Source organism: Danio rerio, chromosome 12 (genome assembly GCF_052040795.2).
Source record: "Danio rerio strain M-AB ecotype USA chromosome 12, GRCz13ab, whole genome shotgun sequence".
In the NCBI taxonomy this organism is placed as follows: domain Eukaryota; kingdom Metazoa; phylum Chordata; class Actinopteri; order Cypriniformes; family Danionidae; genus Danio; species Danio rerio.
The window spans coordinates 4,351,388-4,364,578 of NC_141032.1; the positions used below are offsets into that span (position 1 = coordinate 4,351,388).

A 13,191-nucleotide genomic window follows, 5' to 3' on the forward strand; every position below is an offset into this window, starting at 1 on the left:
GGTGACGTCAGGCGTTGCCGAACTGCATTGTGGATCCGTCAGCGCCGATTCAGAGGCGTTGCTCGCTGCAGAATTTGGGACTAGCTCAACTTTTCAAGCACTGACGGAAGCGTCAGCAAATCAGATCGCTGTATGCAAATACACCAGATAGACAGTGGCCTATTGCTGACTGAATATCATTGGGTGACGCTTCTATGGCAATCGCTTTAGCCCCAACTTCAGACAACGCCCTCAGGGGCGTTAGTAAATATGAGTGTATAAATCTTGAGGGATAGTGTATTGTGTTTTTTTCCTGATTTATTAAATTGGGTTGTACATATCTGATCATAATGGCGTGATCTCAACGTCAGTCTGATATATGCAGAAAACTCAAGGCTACACAAACAGTCAAGCGCCACTAAATGATGCCGATGCAACAGAGTGCATTATATAAGAAAAAGCTGAAATAGGCTGATGATCTGAAGCATCCACAACAGGGCTGATTGCATAAGAATAATTGTGCTTAATTATGCATCACATAAGAGCATTGGAAAGCAGGACGCTAGACCAGACACCTGACTCACGATTCCGATTCACACCTCTCCATGACGCTCTGAGTCATTTCCATCTTAAGATGAGGCATTTAGCACACACGCATAAAGAATCACCTGGAAAGAGCTAAAGCAGATGAAATGGGAGATTCTTGTACTCTGTGACAGTGTGTGTTCAATCACTCTCGCATGCAGAACAGTATTGTGTTGAATCTTGGAGGAATTTAATATTAAAGAAATTATTATTTCAAGGTTGACTGTTTAAGGACTAGCTCACAAAGAAAAGAAAATGACCTCAAGATTACTCACTCTAAATGCATGTGTATGACGTTCTTCTTTAAGTCATATATAATCAAACTAATTTTAATTCTCTGTAGTCTTCAATGCATAATACAGGGTTCTTACACCTTTTCCAACTTCAAATTACAGCACTTTTCAAGCACTTTCAAGGTGCAATTGTATGCTTTTCCAGCACCTAATAACCACGGTTAATTACGTTTACATATGTTGTATGTACTTTTTCACATTTAAATCCATTGTGCTATTTTAAAAAACAAAAAATTGTTGAGCACTTTAGAGCATAGGTTTATTGAGATAGTTTAGCCAAAATTATTTTAAAAATAATTTTTAAAACGTTTAGTTATTCGATGAAGTACGCTTTTAAAATGATCTTACAGTCAGATTTTGTTTGGGTGTAGTCCCAAACTTTCATGATCAGTCGTTCATGGTATTTCATGTGCATTGCTATTTTTTTGCAGTGATTGGATTGGCGTTTCAGGTTTAAAAATATGTCTATAAAAATCTGACTTAAAAAATTAAGTTGTCTTAAATTTCAGATGTTCAGTAATCAAGTTCATTCATTCATTTTCTTGTCAGCTTAGTCCCTTTATTAATCCGGGGTCGCCACAGTGGAATGAACCGCCAACTTATCAAGCAAGTTTTGACGCAGTGGATGCCCTTCCAGCCACAACCCATCTCTGGGAAACATCCACACAAACACTCATACACTACGGACAATTTAGCCTCAATAATCAAGTTAAAAAATACAAATTAAAAACATTCTAGGACATAATCAGTATTATTAACTTACAAATGTTAATAATTCAATTTAACACAATTCAACATCAGATTGTTTTGACTTATTATTAGCTCCATAAATGTGCGCATGCGCTGAACATTTTGCAATGTAAACTGGTCGCGCGAGAACAATTTATGCACTCGCACAAATGCTCCCTAATATATTTTGAGGTCACATAGACAAAATTGTATGCATATGCAACCAAAACAGTCACAATTTCAAGCCCTGCAAATTCAAGCAGGTTCAAGCACTTTGTCCAAAATCCAAGCACCAACCTTGAAAACACTCTATTAAAAATCAAGCATTTTCCAGGATTTCCAGCACCCGTAAGAACCCTGATAATAGAGCTGCATGATTCTGGCTAAAATGAGAATCGCGATTTATTATTATTTTTTTGATTAAAATAAAGATCACGATTTTCTTACGATTCTGTAGATGTAAAATAAAGCTTAATATGAGTCGGCAATTATTATTGTTTTTTCTCAAACATATGGTAAAACAACAATAATATTATGTGTAGGTCTACTTCTATAAATAATTATATTCTACTTATAATAATTCTGTTGTTGAATTATGTTTGAGATATAGGCCTATGCTTGCAATCTGTCATTGACAACATTATTAGACCATTTAATTCACTGAAATCAACATTATAGGCTAGAGTAGCTATACTGACACTGTAAACATTTATTTTCATGCACAACTGTGTGTTCGCTATGAAAGAAAAAACATATCAAATGCTTGTCGCATTCATAACTATAAAATGCGATGATCATTTAAATGATGTGCATGCTTTTGGTTTCATTTTCACTGCTAAGTGCCGTTCATACTTCGCGCGCGGCTCTCAAACGATCCCTCTGTGCCACAAACTGAATATTGTTTAAACCTTTATTACCTTTTACTCACAGCATATGCAGGTTCTGTTCACTAAAGTAGATGCGTGCTATCATTAGGGTGCGCGCCTGCACATTCAGCAGCTCAGGTCACGTGTGATTTTCCCAGCATTAATTAATTGTAAAGGCTTCCTAACACCACATTTCTGCACGGAACAAAGCTGCTGCAACTTAGACATAGGACGAAAAACTTTACAAGGTATACTACAGTTAGGAAAAGTCAAGGTTTTAAAACGGCCAACATTTCTGCTATTCGTATGGTATATGAAAGATTTTATTAAATGTTTTTTTTTATGTTTTTTTTAGGACAATAGTATCTCCAGCAGAAAAGATATTCAAAGATATTAAATTGCAAAGAAATCTGTGTTTTTGAAACAAATGAAGTCAATAATTGATTTGAATTATTTAGCCTGCTATTATTTACTGCTGCAAATATCTTACATTTTTCCCAAATTAAAACATATTGTGTTCAAAGTGGATTTTTTTTACCCAGACATTTAAAAAGAACATATTTTAGAGCAGTAATCACAAGTTTGCGTAATCGTGCAAGTTCGTTATTTCCTTTCCTGCGCACATATTGGGAGTGATGTGCAAGTGGTGCGCTCCTGCTTTCCAGGCGCGCCTAGTTGAAAAAAATGACGTGAGCACCCTGCGAGTCACGTGACAAGAACTGACCGTTCAGCTTCATACTTTGTATTGAATATTCACATTTTTAATCCAAAGAGAAAAAAAATCTGAATGAAAATACCAAATAAGTTCATAATATAGTTGACCAAATCTGCCTTAGCCTTTGACTACACACCATTCTCTTTAAATAGAAAAACAAAATAAATTAAACAAATACTATTTTTTTTTTTTTCTATTTTAATTTATTTATTCAATGTTCTGTTATTAATTTTCAGTGTAAAATTATTACTTGTGCGCACAATGCAAAAAACTTTTTCACTTATTTTTAAGTCAAAAGAGAAATGGACTACTGATTGTTTTTATTATTATTGTGCCTTCCTTTACTAATTTTTTTCAGCTTAGCCCCTTAATTATTCAGGGGTCACCACAACGTATGTTTTACGCAGCAAATGCCTTTCTAGCTGCAACCCATGACTGGGAAACATCCATACACACTCATTCACACAGACACTACGGACAATTTAGCTTACCCAATTCACCTATAAAACATGTCTTTGGACTTGTGGGGGAAACCGGAGCACTCGGAGGAAACTCACGCGAACACGAGGAGAACATGCAAACTCCACACAGAAACTGACCCAGCCAGGGCTCGAACCAGCAACCTTCTTGCTGTGAGGCGACAGTACTACCTACTGTGACCCCATAATAATAATAATAATAATAATAATTAAACATAAAATAAATAATTAATTATATATTTTGATAAATAAGGAGTTTTCATGCGATTTTCTAAACTAGTAGTGTTTTGAAAGTAACGAATGCATAATAATCGTACAACCAAAATCTATACTTGTTACATCCCTATAAATAACAGCATTTTATTTTCTTAAATGAACTTTACAAATCACACACATGATCGTACAAAAAAAATTATTATCAAAATGTTGCAGGAAAACCTCTTGTAGTTATACAAACTATCTGTTGTCGCATTGATGGTTTATGGCTACCTTTTTATAGCAAGTCAAGCCTTTTGGTACATTCATAAATCCATTGATTAACATATAAAACAAAGTTATTCTCTCCATGATCACTGTATAGCATTAAATGAATGCATTTAAACAATTGTTAACAGTAATGCATTTTTGAAAGACACAGAATGCCGTCAGATATTATTAAGTATTTTGTAATACGAGTCTGTTGTACTGTTAGATAAAAATTCAATGATAGACGTTAGAGATATAAAAATTTCCTATAAACAAAAACTACATCAAATTTAATTTATTTCTTAGTTTGAGCCTCGGCAAGGAAAAATGAGGTAAAGTTGGTTTTATATTCGGATATTCAGACATTCTCCTTAATAATGTAATTTCAGCCTAGTATTCTTTGTTCATGCTAAACAGGGAAGTCATATTAGCAGCCAATGACTATTAAAGTACAACATTGTTCACAGTCAAATAAATAGTGCTAATGTTGTTTTGAGGTCATACTTGCATGCCATTTCAGACCGAATATTTAAAGTAGCATGGTATATATTACAAAGGCAGTTAAATGAATGAATGTGCGAATATAAAACCCACTTTACCTCAATATACATTTCTGAAAGACACAGAATGCCATCAGATATTATGAGTCTGCTGTACTGTAATATAAAAATTCAATGATAAACGTTACAAGATATTAGAATATCCTATAAACAAAAACTACATGAAATTTAAGTTAATAGTTTGAGCTTTGGTGAGGACAAAATGTATGCGTTCTCCTCAAATATACGCTCCATATTTGCTATATTAATGTTTATGAGCTATATATTTAATATGACAATACAAAACACGCATTCAGAGTTACAGATTTTGTCCGATACTTGAACGAATTAAATGATTATAGTACATATTGCAAGCATTAGAGGGATAAATAATACATTATGGAGCATTAAAAAAGATAAAGCGATGCAGCTCGGAGAATGTATCAGCTTGCGTTGTGCAATAATCTGAAATTAAACACCCAAAATACATTAAATGTTCTGCAAAAACAGCTGAAATAATGGTTTTAAGCACAGAAACGGCAGTTCAGCGATATTTCACGCCATGCATGTCATCCAGCTCTGCATTAAATGATTTATACGAGCCAGTCCTACCGTGGTTTATGGGATCCACTGTAGCTAGCTTGAGTCAGCTAGCTCCTGGCCTGCAGAGGAAAATCTGGCCTCTTCTCCGCCGTTTCACTTCACAAAAAGCGATCGATCCGGATAGCGATCCATCTATTTCTAACGTATTGGGTCCGATAATGTGCTGATGAAACGTAGGAATAATACTGCCGTTAACCGTTAACGGACTCGGATCAGCTGACTGTCAAGCACAACGAACACTTTTAAATCACGGTCCGAAATTCCGCCTCCGCCGCGCGTGTTTTCATCATTTTCTTGTCATGCCGTCGGTGTCGTGCGCTCGGTTCGCCTCTTTCTGTCATCGACGGGTCCATCCCTGTTTTTCTTTTCCTGTCTCATTCGCTTTTTGTTCAGGACTTAATGATGGCGGAGCGGGGCGGGTGCCGACCGGAAACCGGAAGTGCGGATGAAGCGCAAATTAAGGGTTTTCTAATATTATCTTAATTAGTTTTTCATTACAGTGTGGACCTTATGTTATAGTAAATATCTTGAGTTATGATGCTTTCTGTAGAAAATACCAAATAAGTTGTTCCCCTAAAAGGTATGATACAATTATTAAGAATATACATTAGCAAATGGTTAACTTAGTGAAGAAACAAATGACATATTCAACGATGACTCCCAAAACAATTGATCTTAAGATAATGTAAATTGTACAGATAGAAAGCTAGTTTTTGAAAGATTGTCTAACACAATAGTGTTTTCCAGGACCTGTTAAAAGAGCTTATATCTCATATTTTGTCTTATTATCATAAGAAAATGTGTATTTCAGTAGGAACAAAACTTCTTTCATATCCTGTTAATTCTAAATGCAAAGAAGTGCCCTTTAAAATTATGAATCATATTTATCCTGCAAATAAATTTGTTAGGTTAAGATTCAATATTGATGATTCAAATGTATGCCAGTTTTGTAATATTATAATATAAAAAGTAATGGCTTGGAAACAACAGTATATATCTGTAAGACTTACACTCACCGGTCACTTTATTAGGTACACCTGTCCAACTGCTGGTTAACACAAGTTTCTAACCAGCCAATCACATGGCAGCAACTCAATGCATTTAGGCATGTAGACATGGTCAAGACGATCTGCTGCAGTTCAAACCGAGCATCAGAATAGGTAAGCAAGGTGATTTAAATGACTTTGTACATGGCATGGTTGTTGGTGCTAAACAGGCTGGTCTGAGTATTTCAGAAACTGCTGATCTACTGGGATTGTCTCACACAATCTCTAGGGTTTTCAGAGAATGGTCTGAAAAAGAAAAAAATATCCAGAGAGCGGCAGTTCTGTGGGCGCAAATGCCTTGTTGATGTCAGAGGAGAATGGCCAGACTGGTTCAAGTTGATAGAAAGGCAACAGTAACTCAAATAGGCACTCGTTACAACCGAGGTCTGCAGAAGAGCATCTCTGAACACACAACACATCCAACCTTGAGGCAGATGGGCTACAGCAGCAGAAGACCACACCGGGTGCCACTCCTGTCAGCTAAGAACAGGAAACTGAGGCTACAATTCACACAGACTCACCAAAACTGAACAATAGAAGATTGGAGAAACGTTGCCTGGTCTGATGAGTCTACATTTCTGCTGCCACATTCGGATGGTCGGGTCAGAATTTGGCGTCAACAACATGAAAGTATGGATCCATCCTGCCTTGTATCAATGGTTCAGGCTGGTGGTGGTGGTGGTGTAATGGTGTGGGGGATATTTTCTTGGCACACTTTGGGCCCATTAGTACCAATTGAGCATCGTGTCAACGCCACAGCCTACCTGAGTATTGTTGCTGACCATGTCCATCCCTTAATGACCACAGTGTCTCCATCTTCTGATGGCTACTTCCAGCAGGATAACGCTCCATGTAATAAAACGTGAATCATCTCAGACTGGTTTCTTGGAACATGACAATGAGTTCACTACTCAAATGGCCTTCACAGCCAACATATCTGAATCCAATAGAGCACCTTTGGGATGTGGTGGAACAGGATGCTATCATGTCAATATGGAGCAAAATCTCTGAGGAATACTTCCAGTGCCTTGTTGAATCTATGCCACGAAGGATTAAGGCAGTTCTGAAGGCAACAGGGGGTCCAAAGGAAATGATTTAATGAAACATTCATAAAAGAAAATGCATATTTAGGACCCATATAGATGAAATGATAAATGCACTCAAATCTTTCAGTCTCTCGCTTCCACGAACATGGATCATCTCTGCACTTCAGCTTAATCTCATCAGATCTTCTGTCCAATGAAATGCTCTCTAGAATCTGTATATTTACACTATTAATAGATGCTAAAGCTGCGGCTGAAAGCACATAACGTGCACTATATAGGGGATAAACCATTCAGACGGTGTAAATATCCTTTCCATTGGCTCAAATGAAGTCTGTTTTAAAATACTCATTCCTTTACTAATTTTTTTCGGCTTAGTCCCTTATTTATCAGGGGGTCACCACAGCGGAATAAACTGCCAACTATTCCAGCATATGTTTTATGCAGCTAATGCCCTTCCAGCTGCAACCCAGTACTGGCCAACACCAAAACACTCTCACATTCACACTCTGTAAAAAGTCCTGGTTGCCTAACATGAACATGAATCAAATTAATGTCATGAGTTCATTCATTCATTTTCTTTTCGGCTTAGTCCCTTTATTAATCTGGAGTCGCCACAGGGGAATGAACCGCCAAATTATCCAGCATATGTTTTAAAAGTGTTATGATTTTTTATGGACTGTCAGAGAGCTACTGAAAATAATGATATCAAAGTCTGATAAAACAGCTCGAAAAGCTATAATTCATATAAGTCATCATTCAGTTTTTCAATGTGTGGTATATTAATGACATTCTTGTTTCTCTTGTTTTGTTTTTTTCACCTCATTATTAAATTTACATTGTTGTTAATGTCAATTATTTAATAATAATTAAATAATAATAATAATAATAAATCTGGGTAACTTCAATGTTCAGCTTTTTTGAGCATTAATAATGCTGCTGCTGCTGATGATGATAATAATAATAATAATAATAATAATAATAATAATAATAATAATAATAAAAGTCTAAGTAACTGCAATATATTTTGGGCATTTTTAATATTATATTGATGTTATTACTTTTGTTATTAATAATAGCAATCATTTGTGAGCAACTTCAATATACATTGTTGGGCATTAATAATAATAATAATAATAATAATAATAATAATAGTAATTTATGAGTAACTTCAATATACCTATTTTGGGCATTACTAATAATAATAATAATAATAATAATAATTTATGAGTAGCTTTAATATACATTTTTTGGGCATTAATAATAATAATAATAATAATAATTTCTGAGTAACTTCAATATAATTTTTTTGGGCATTAATAATAATAATAATAATAATAACAATAATAATAAATTAATAATAATAATAATAATAATAATAATAATAAATCTGAGTAACTTTAATATACAATTTTCTGGGCATTAATAATAATGATGATGATGATAATAATAATAATAATAATAATAATAATAATAATAAAAGTCTAAGCAACTGCAATATATTTTGGCCATTATTATCATTATCATCATCATCATTATTATTATTATTATTATTATTATTATTATTATTATTAAGAACAATAATAAAAATAACACCAAAAAAACTGTAGCAGTTACTCAGACTTGTATTATTATTATTATTATTATTATTATTATTATTATTATTATTATTAGCCATAATAATAATAACAATAAAAGTCTAAGTGACTGCAATAGGTTAAAAATGACAAGAAACACAGTTCATTGTTTGTTTTTCCCATTGGTATGCAAATTTCTTTAACCTAATCCATGTCATAACATTATATATAAAATGCTTTTCAAAAAAATAATAAATATAAAAAAATACCATATAATTCTATTTATCACAGCTTTATTATCATATCTATATGATTCATTAAACACCGTCTAATTTTAAATGCCATTAAATTCAGACCTTCACACAGATCATCCCATTAGTTTCAGATCCACTTATGAAATCTGACCTGCCGGTTGTTCTTCTTAATTTTGTTCTCCTGATATGCTCATCTCCTCAGTTTCTGTTTGAAGCCGGTCACCGGTTCACCAGTTCACCCAAACCTCCGCCTGTCTCTCCTCTAGCCTTACATAAGCTTTCCTGGCACTGAAAAAGAAGGAAAAAACCATACTGAGGAAAATAAATAATATTAAACCCAGTATTAAGTTGCCAAAGGCCGAAGCTTCAGATTTTAAACCTCTTATGCAAACAGATTTGCGAAATTTGAGGATGATTTGTAGGATGAAACCACAGATTTATGTAACAGCCACAAGGTAAAGAGATAAAGGTCACCAATTTGTGGAAAAACAATGACGGTGTGGTCGATGGAGCGCAATACAGACGGTTAATAACATTTGTACTCTATGGTGTTCTTTTATGGCTGATATTAGCGCTGGATGAGCGGCATATGTTGATAAATGTGATGAAAAGTGACTTTTCAGGGAAACATTTGCTGTGAAGGGTTCATAGAAAGGATTGACCATATGCCACCACATCATGACACGAATTAACGCCCTTGTAGAAGCAGCAGGGGTGCTTTCTTTAATCCCTATTCCCGTATTCGCACGCTTGTGGCGGAAATATTGAATGTGATGTAATATTAATGTGGAAGACGCAAGTTAAATACCACTAAGCAGAGTTACAAGAAAAAAAAGACGAGTTTGACAGTCATAAAATTGTGATTGCTATATAAAAATAAGTAGCACACATTTTTCAGTCGCATCATTTCTGTGCGAGACACAGATTATGCAAAATAATAGCTTTAGGAAATTGATTTTATTGGAATAGGATGATGTGCAGTTTATTGAATGGTTCTATTCAATTGAATGATGTGCAGTTATGCTATACAATATCGTAAAAATGACTTTAGGGATTCTTGTTTTGGTTTGGAAATCCCAGTGTATTTTCATAGTCATATTTTCAATTTTACATTACATAATATATTTATGATTGCTTTTATTTTCAGAAGCAAGCTTTCGTTTGGTATCATGTACAATTTTCGAGTGATTGATTGGTTGAATGGTTGGGTGTTTGTTTGTTTGTTTGTTTGTTTGTTTGTTTGTTTGTTTGTTTGTTTGTTTGTTGGTTGTGTGATTGATTGATTGGTTTGTTGGCTGTGTGGTTGGTTGATTGATTGATTGATTGATTGTTTGTTTGGTTGGTTTGTTTGTGTAGTTGGTTGGTTGGTTGGGTGGTTAGTTGCATGGTTGGGGGTTGGTTGGTTGGTTGGATGGATGGTTGGTTGGTTGGTTGGTTGGTTGGTTGGTTTGTTTGTTTGTTTGTTTGTTTGTTTGTTTGTTTGTTTGTTTGTTTGTTTGTTTGTTTGTTTTGTTTGTTTGGTTGGTTGGGATGATTGGTTGGGTGGGTGGTTGGGATGATTGGTTGGGTGGTTAACTGCGTGGTTGGGTGGTTAGTTGGTTGGTTGGTTGGTTGGTTGGTTGGTTGGTTGGTTGGTTGGTTGGTTGGTTGGTTGGTTGGTTGGTTGGTTGGATGGTTGGTTGGTAGGTTGGTTGGTTGGATGGATGGTTGGTTGTTAGGTTGGTAGGTTGGTTTGTTGTTTGTTTGGTTGGGTGGTTGGTTGGGTTGATTGGTTGCGTGGTTAGTTGGGTGGTTGGTTGGGATGATTGGTTGGGTAGTTAGTTGCTTGGTAGGGTGGTTGGTTGGATGGATGGTTGGTTGGTAGGTTGGTTGGTTTGTTGTTTTTTTTGTTTGTTTGTTTGTTTGTTTGTTTGTTTGTTTGTTTGTTTGTTTGGTTGGTTGGGTGGGTGTTTGGGATGATTGGTTGGGTGGTTAACTGCGTAGTTGGGTGGTTAGTTGGTTGGTTGGTTGGTTGGTTGGTTGGTTGGTTGGTTGGTTGGATGGATGGTTGGTTGGTAGGTAGGTAGGTTGGTTTGTTGTTTGTTTGTTTGTTTGGTTGGTTGTTGTGGGTTGATTGGTTGCGTGGTTAGTTGGGTGGTTGGTTGGGATGATTGGTTGGGTAGTTAGTTGCTTGGTAGGGTGGTTGGTTGGATGGATGGTTGGTTGGTAGGTTGGTTGGTTTGTTGTTTGTTTGTTTGTTTGTTTGTTTGTTTGTTTGTTTGGTTGGTTGGTTGGGTGGGTGTTTGGGATGATTGGTTGGGTGGTTAACTGCGTGGTTGGGTGGTTAGTTGGTTGGTTGGTTGGTTGGTTGGTTGGTTGGTTGGTTGGTTGGTTGGATGGATGGTTGGTTGGTAGGTAGGTAGGTTGGTTTGTTGTTTGTTTGTTTGTTTGGTTGGTTGTTGTGGGTTGATTGGTTGCGTGGTTAGTTGGGTGGTTGGTTGGGATGATTGGTTGGGTAGTTAGTTGCTTGTAAGGGTGGTTGGTTGGATGGATGGTTGGTTGGTAGGTTGGTTGGTTTGTTGTTTGTTTGTTTGTTTGGTTGGTTGGGTGGGTGTTTGGGATGATTGGTTGGGTGGTTAACTGCGTGGTTGGGTGGTTGGTTGGTTGGTTGGTTGGTTGGTTGGTTGGTTGGTTGGTTGGTTGGTTGGATGGATGGATGGATGGATGGTTGGTTGGTAGGTTGGTTAGTTGGTTGGTTGGTTGTTAGGTTGGTAGGTTGGTTTGTTGTTTGTTTGGTTGGGTGGTTGGTTGGGTTGATTGGTTGCGTGGTTAGTTGGGTGGTTGGTTGGGATGATTGGTTGGGTGGTTAGTTGCATGGTAGGGTGGTTGGTTGGATGGTTGGTTAATAGGTTGGTTTGTTGTTTGTTTGTTTGTTTGTTTGTTTGTTTGTTTGTTTGTTTGTTTGTTTGTTTGGGTGGTTGGTTGGGTTGATTGGTTGGGTGGGTAGTTGGGATGATTGGTTGGCTGGTTAGTTGCGTGGTTGGGTGGTTAGTTGGTTGGTAGATTGGGTGGGTGGTTGGTTGCCTGCCTGCTTGGTTGCTTGGGTGGTTGGTTTATTCGTTAATTGATTGATTGATTGATTGATTGATTGATTGATTGATTGATTGACTAATTAGACACCTAAAAATCCTTTATTAACTGAAAGATTGTTGATTCTGTTTGGGCAAATAAAACTATATATTCATAATTTCATAATTGTATTTGGGATTAAAGACTGTAGAAGACTTTAGTCTCACACTCATGGCAAACTAACAGTTGAAGGGGTTTTGCTAAGCAGATTTCCCCGCATCCCGTCAAACTGACATCATCAAAGAAGACTGTTGTTCCATAGTGGAGGCAGATGATCAGATTTTGACTAAAGATGACCAAAATACAGTTTTTGTTATCATTGGATTAATTAACAATGTGCGCTAGCAAAACTAAACATTTTCAATTTTGATTTCACACATACTTCAACTATTATATCATGATTCTCAATGCAAAATATGTCAACATATTCAATCTCTGCTAAATTATTGCTACCCTTTTAAATGGTACACTGTAAGAAATGTCATGATTTCAATGGTAAAAACCCAACGATAAAAATCTGTAACCTGTTTAACAGTGCATTTTCTTAATATACAGTAAATAACTGTAAATGTACATTCACAGAATTCCCTGCCATGACACTTCACTTTTTATGCTTTTTTTTGTTGACATTACTGTGGTTCTTTTTACTTTTTTAGTTACATCTAATGTTGATAAATAGTGTTTACTGCATCCATTTTATGTGTGTTAATAGTGTTTGAGCATCTTCTGTACATTAATTTATTTCTCTGATTGTGGGAAAACTTGTTTGTGGTGGTTTTTTATCTTTTTGTCTGTGTAACAAAGTTCAAAGCATTGATGTATCAAAAAAAAGTACAAAATACGGTAAATTTAGCATAAAATGTAGAAATTTAACACTGTATTTTAACCTTGTTTTTAAAGGTTAAATTCT

General features: G+C 35.7%; 2 protein-coding genes across 7 annotated transcripts in view; both read right to left on the minus strand.

The window, feature by feature from the left end:
* taok2b (TAO kinase 2b) overlaps positions 1-5,694 on the minus strand; it is a 58,031-nt gene extending 52,337 nt beyond the window's left edge. For all 6 annotated transcript variants that reach the window (XR_015503770.1, XR_015503769.1, XM_087275654.1 and 3 more), the window contains exon 1: positions 5,263-5,694. The gene's annotated coding sequence lies outside the window, so the exon portion shown is untranslated. The remainder of the gene's footprint in view (positions 1-5,262) is intronic.
* tlcd3bb (TLC domain containing 3Bb) overlaps positions 1-13,191 on the minus strand; it is a 538,378-nt gene that overhangs the window by 101,479 nt on the left and 423,708 nt on the right. The window lies entirely within an intron of this gene.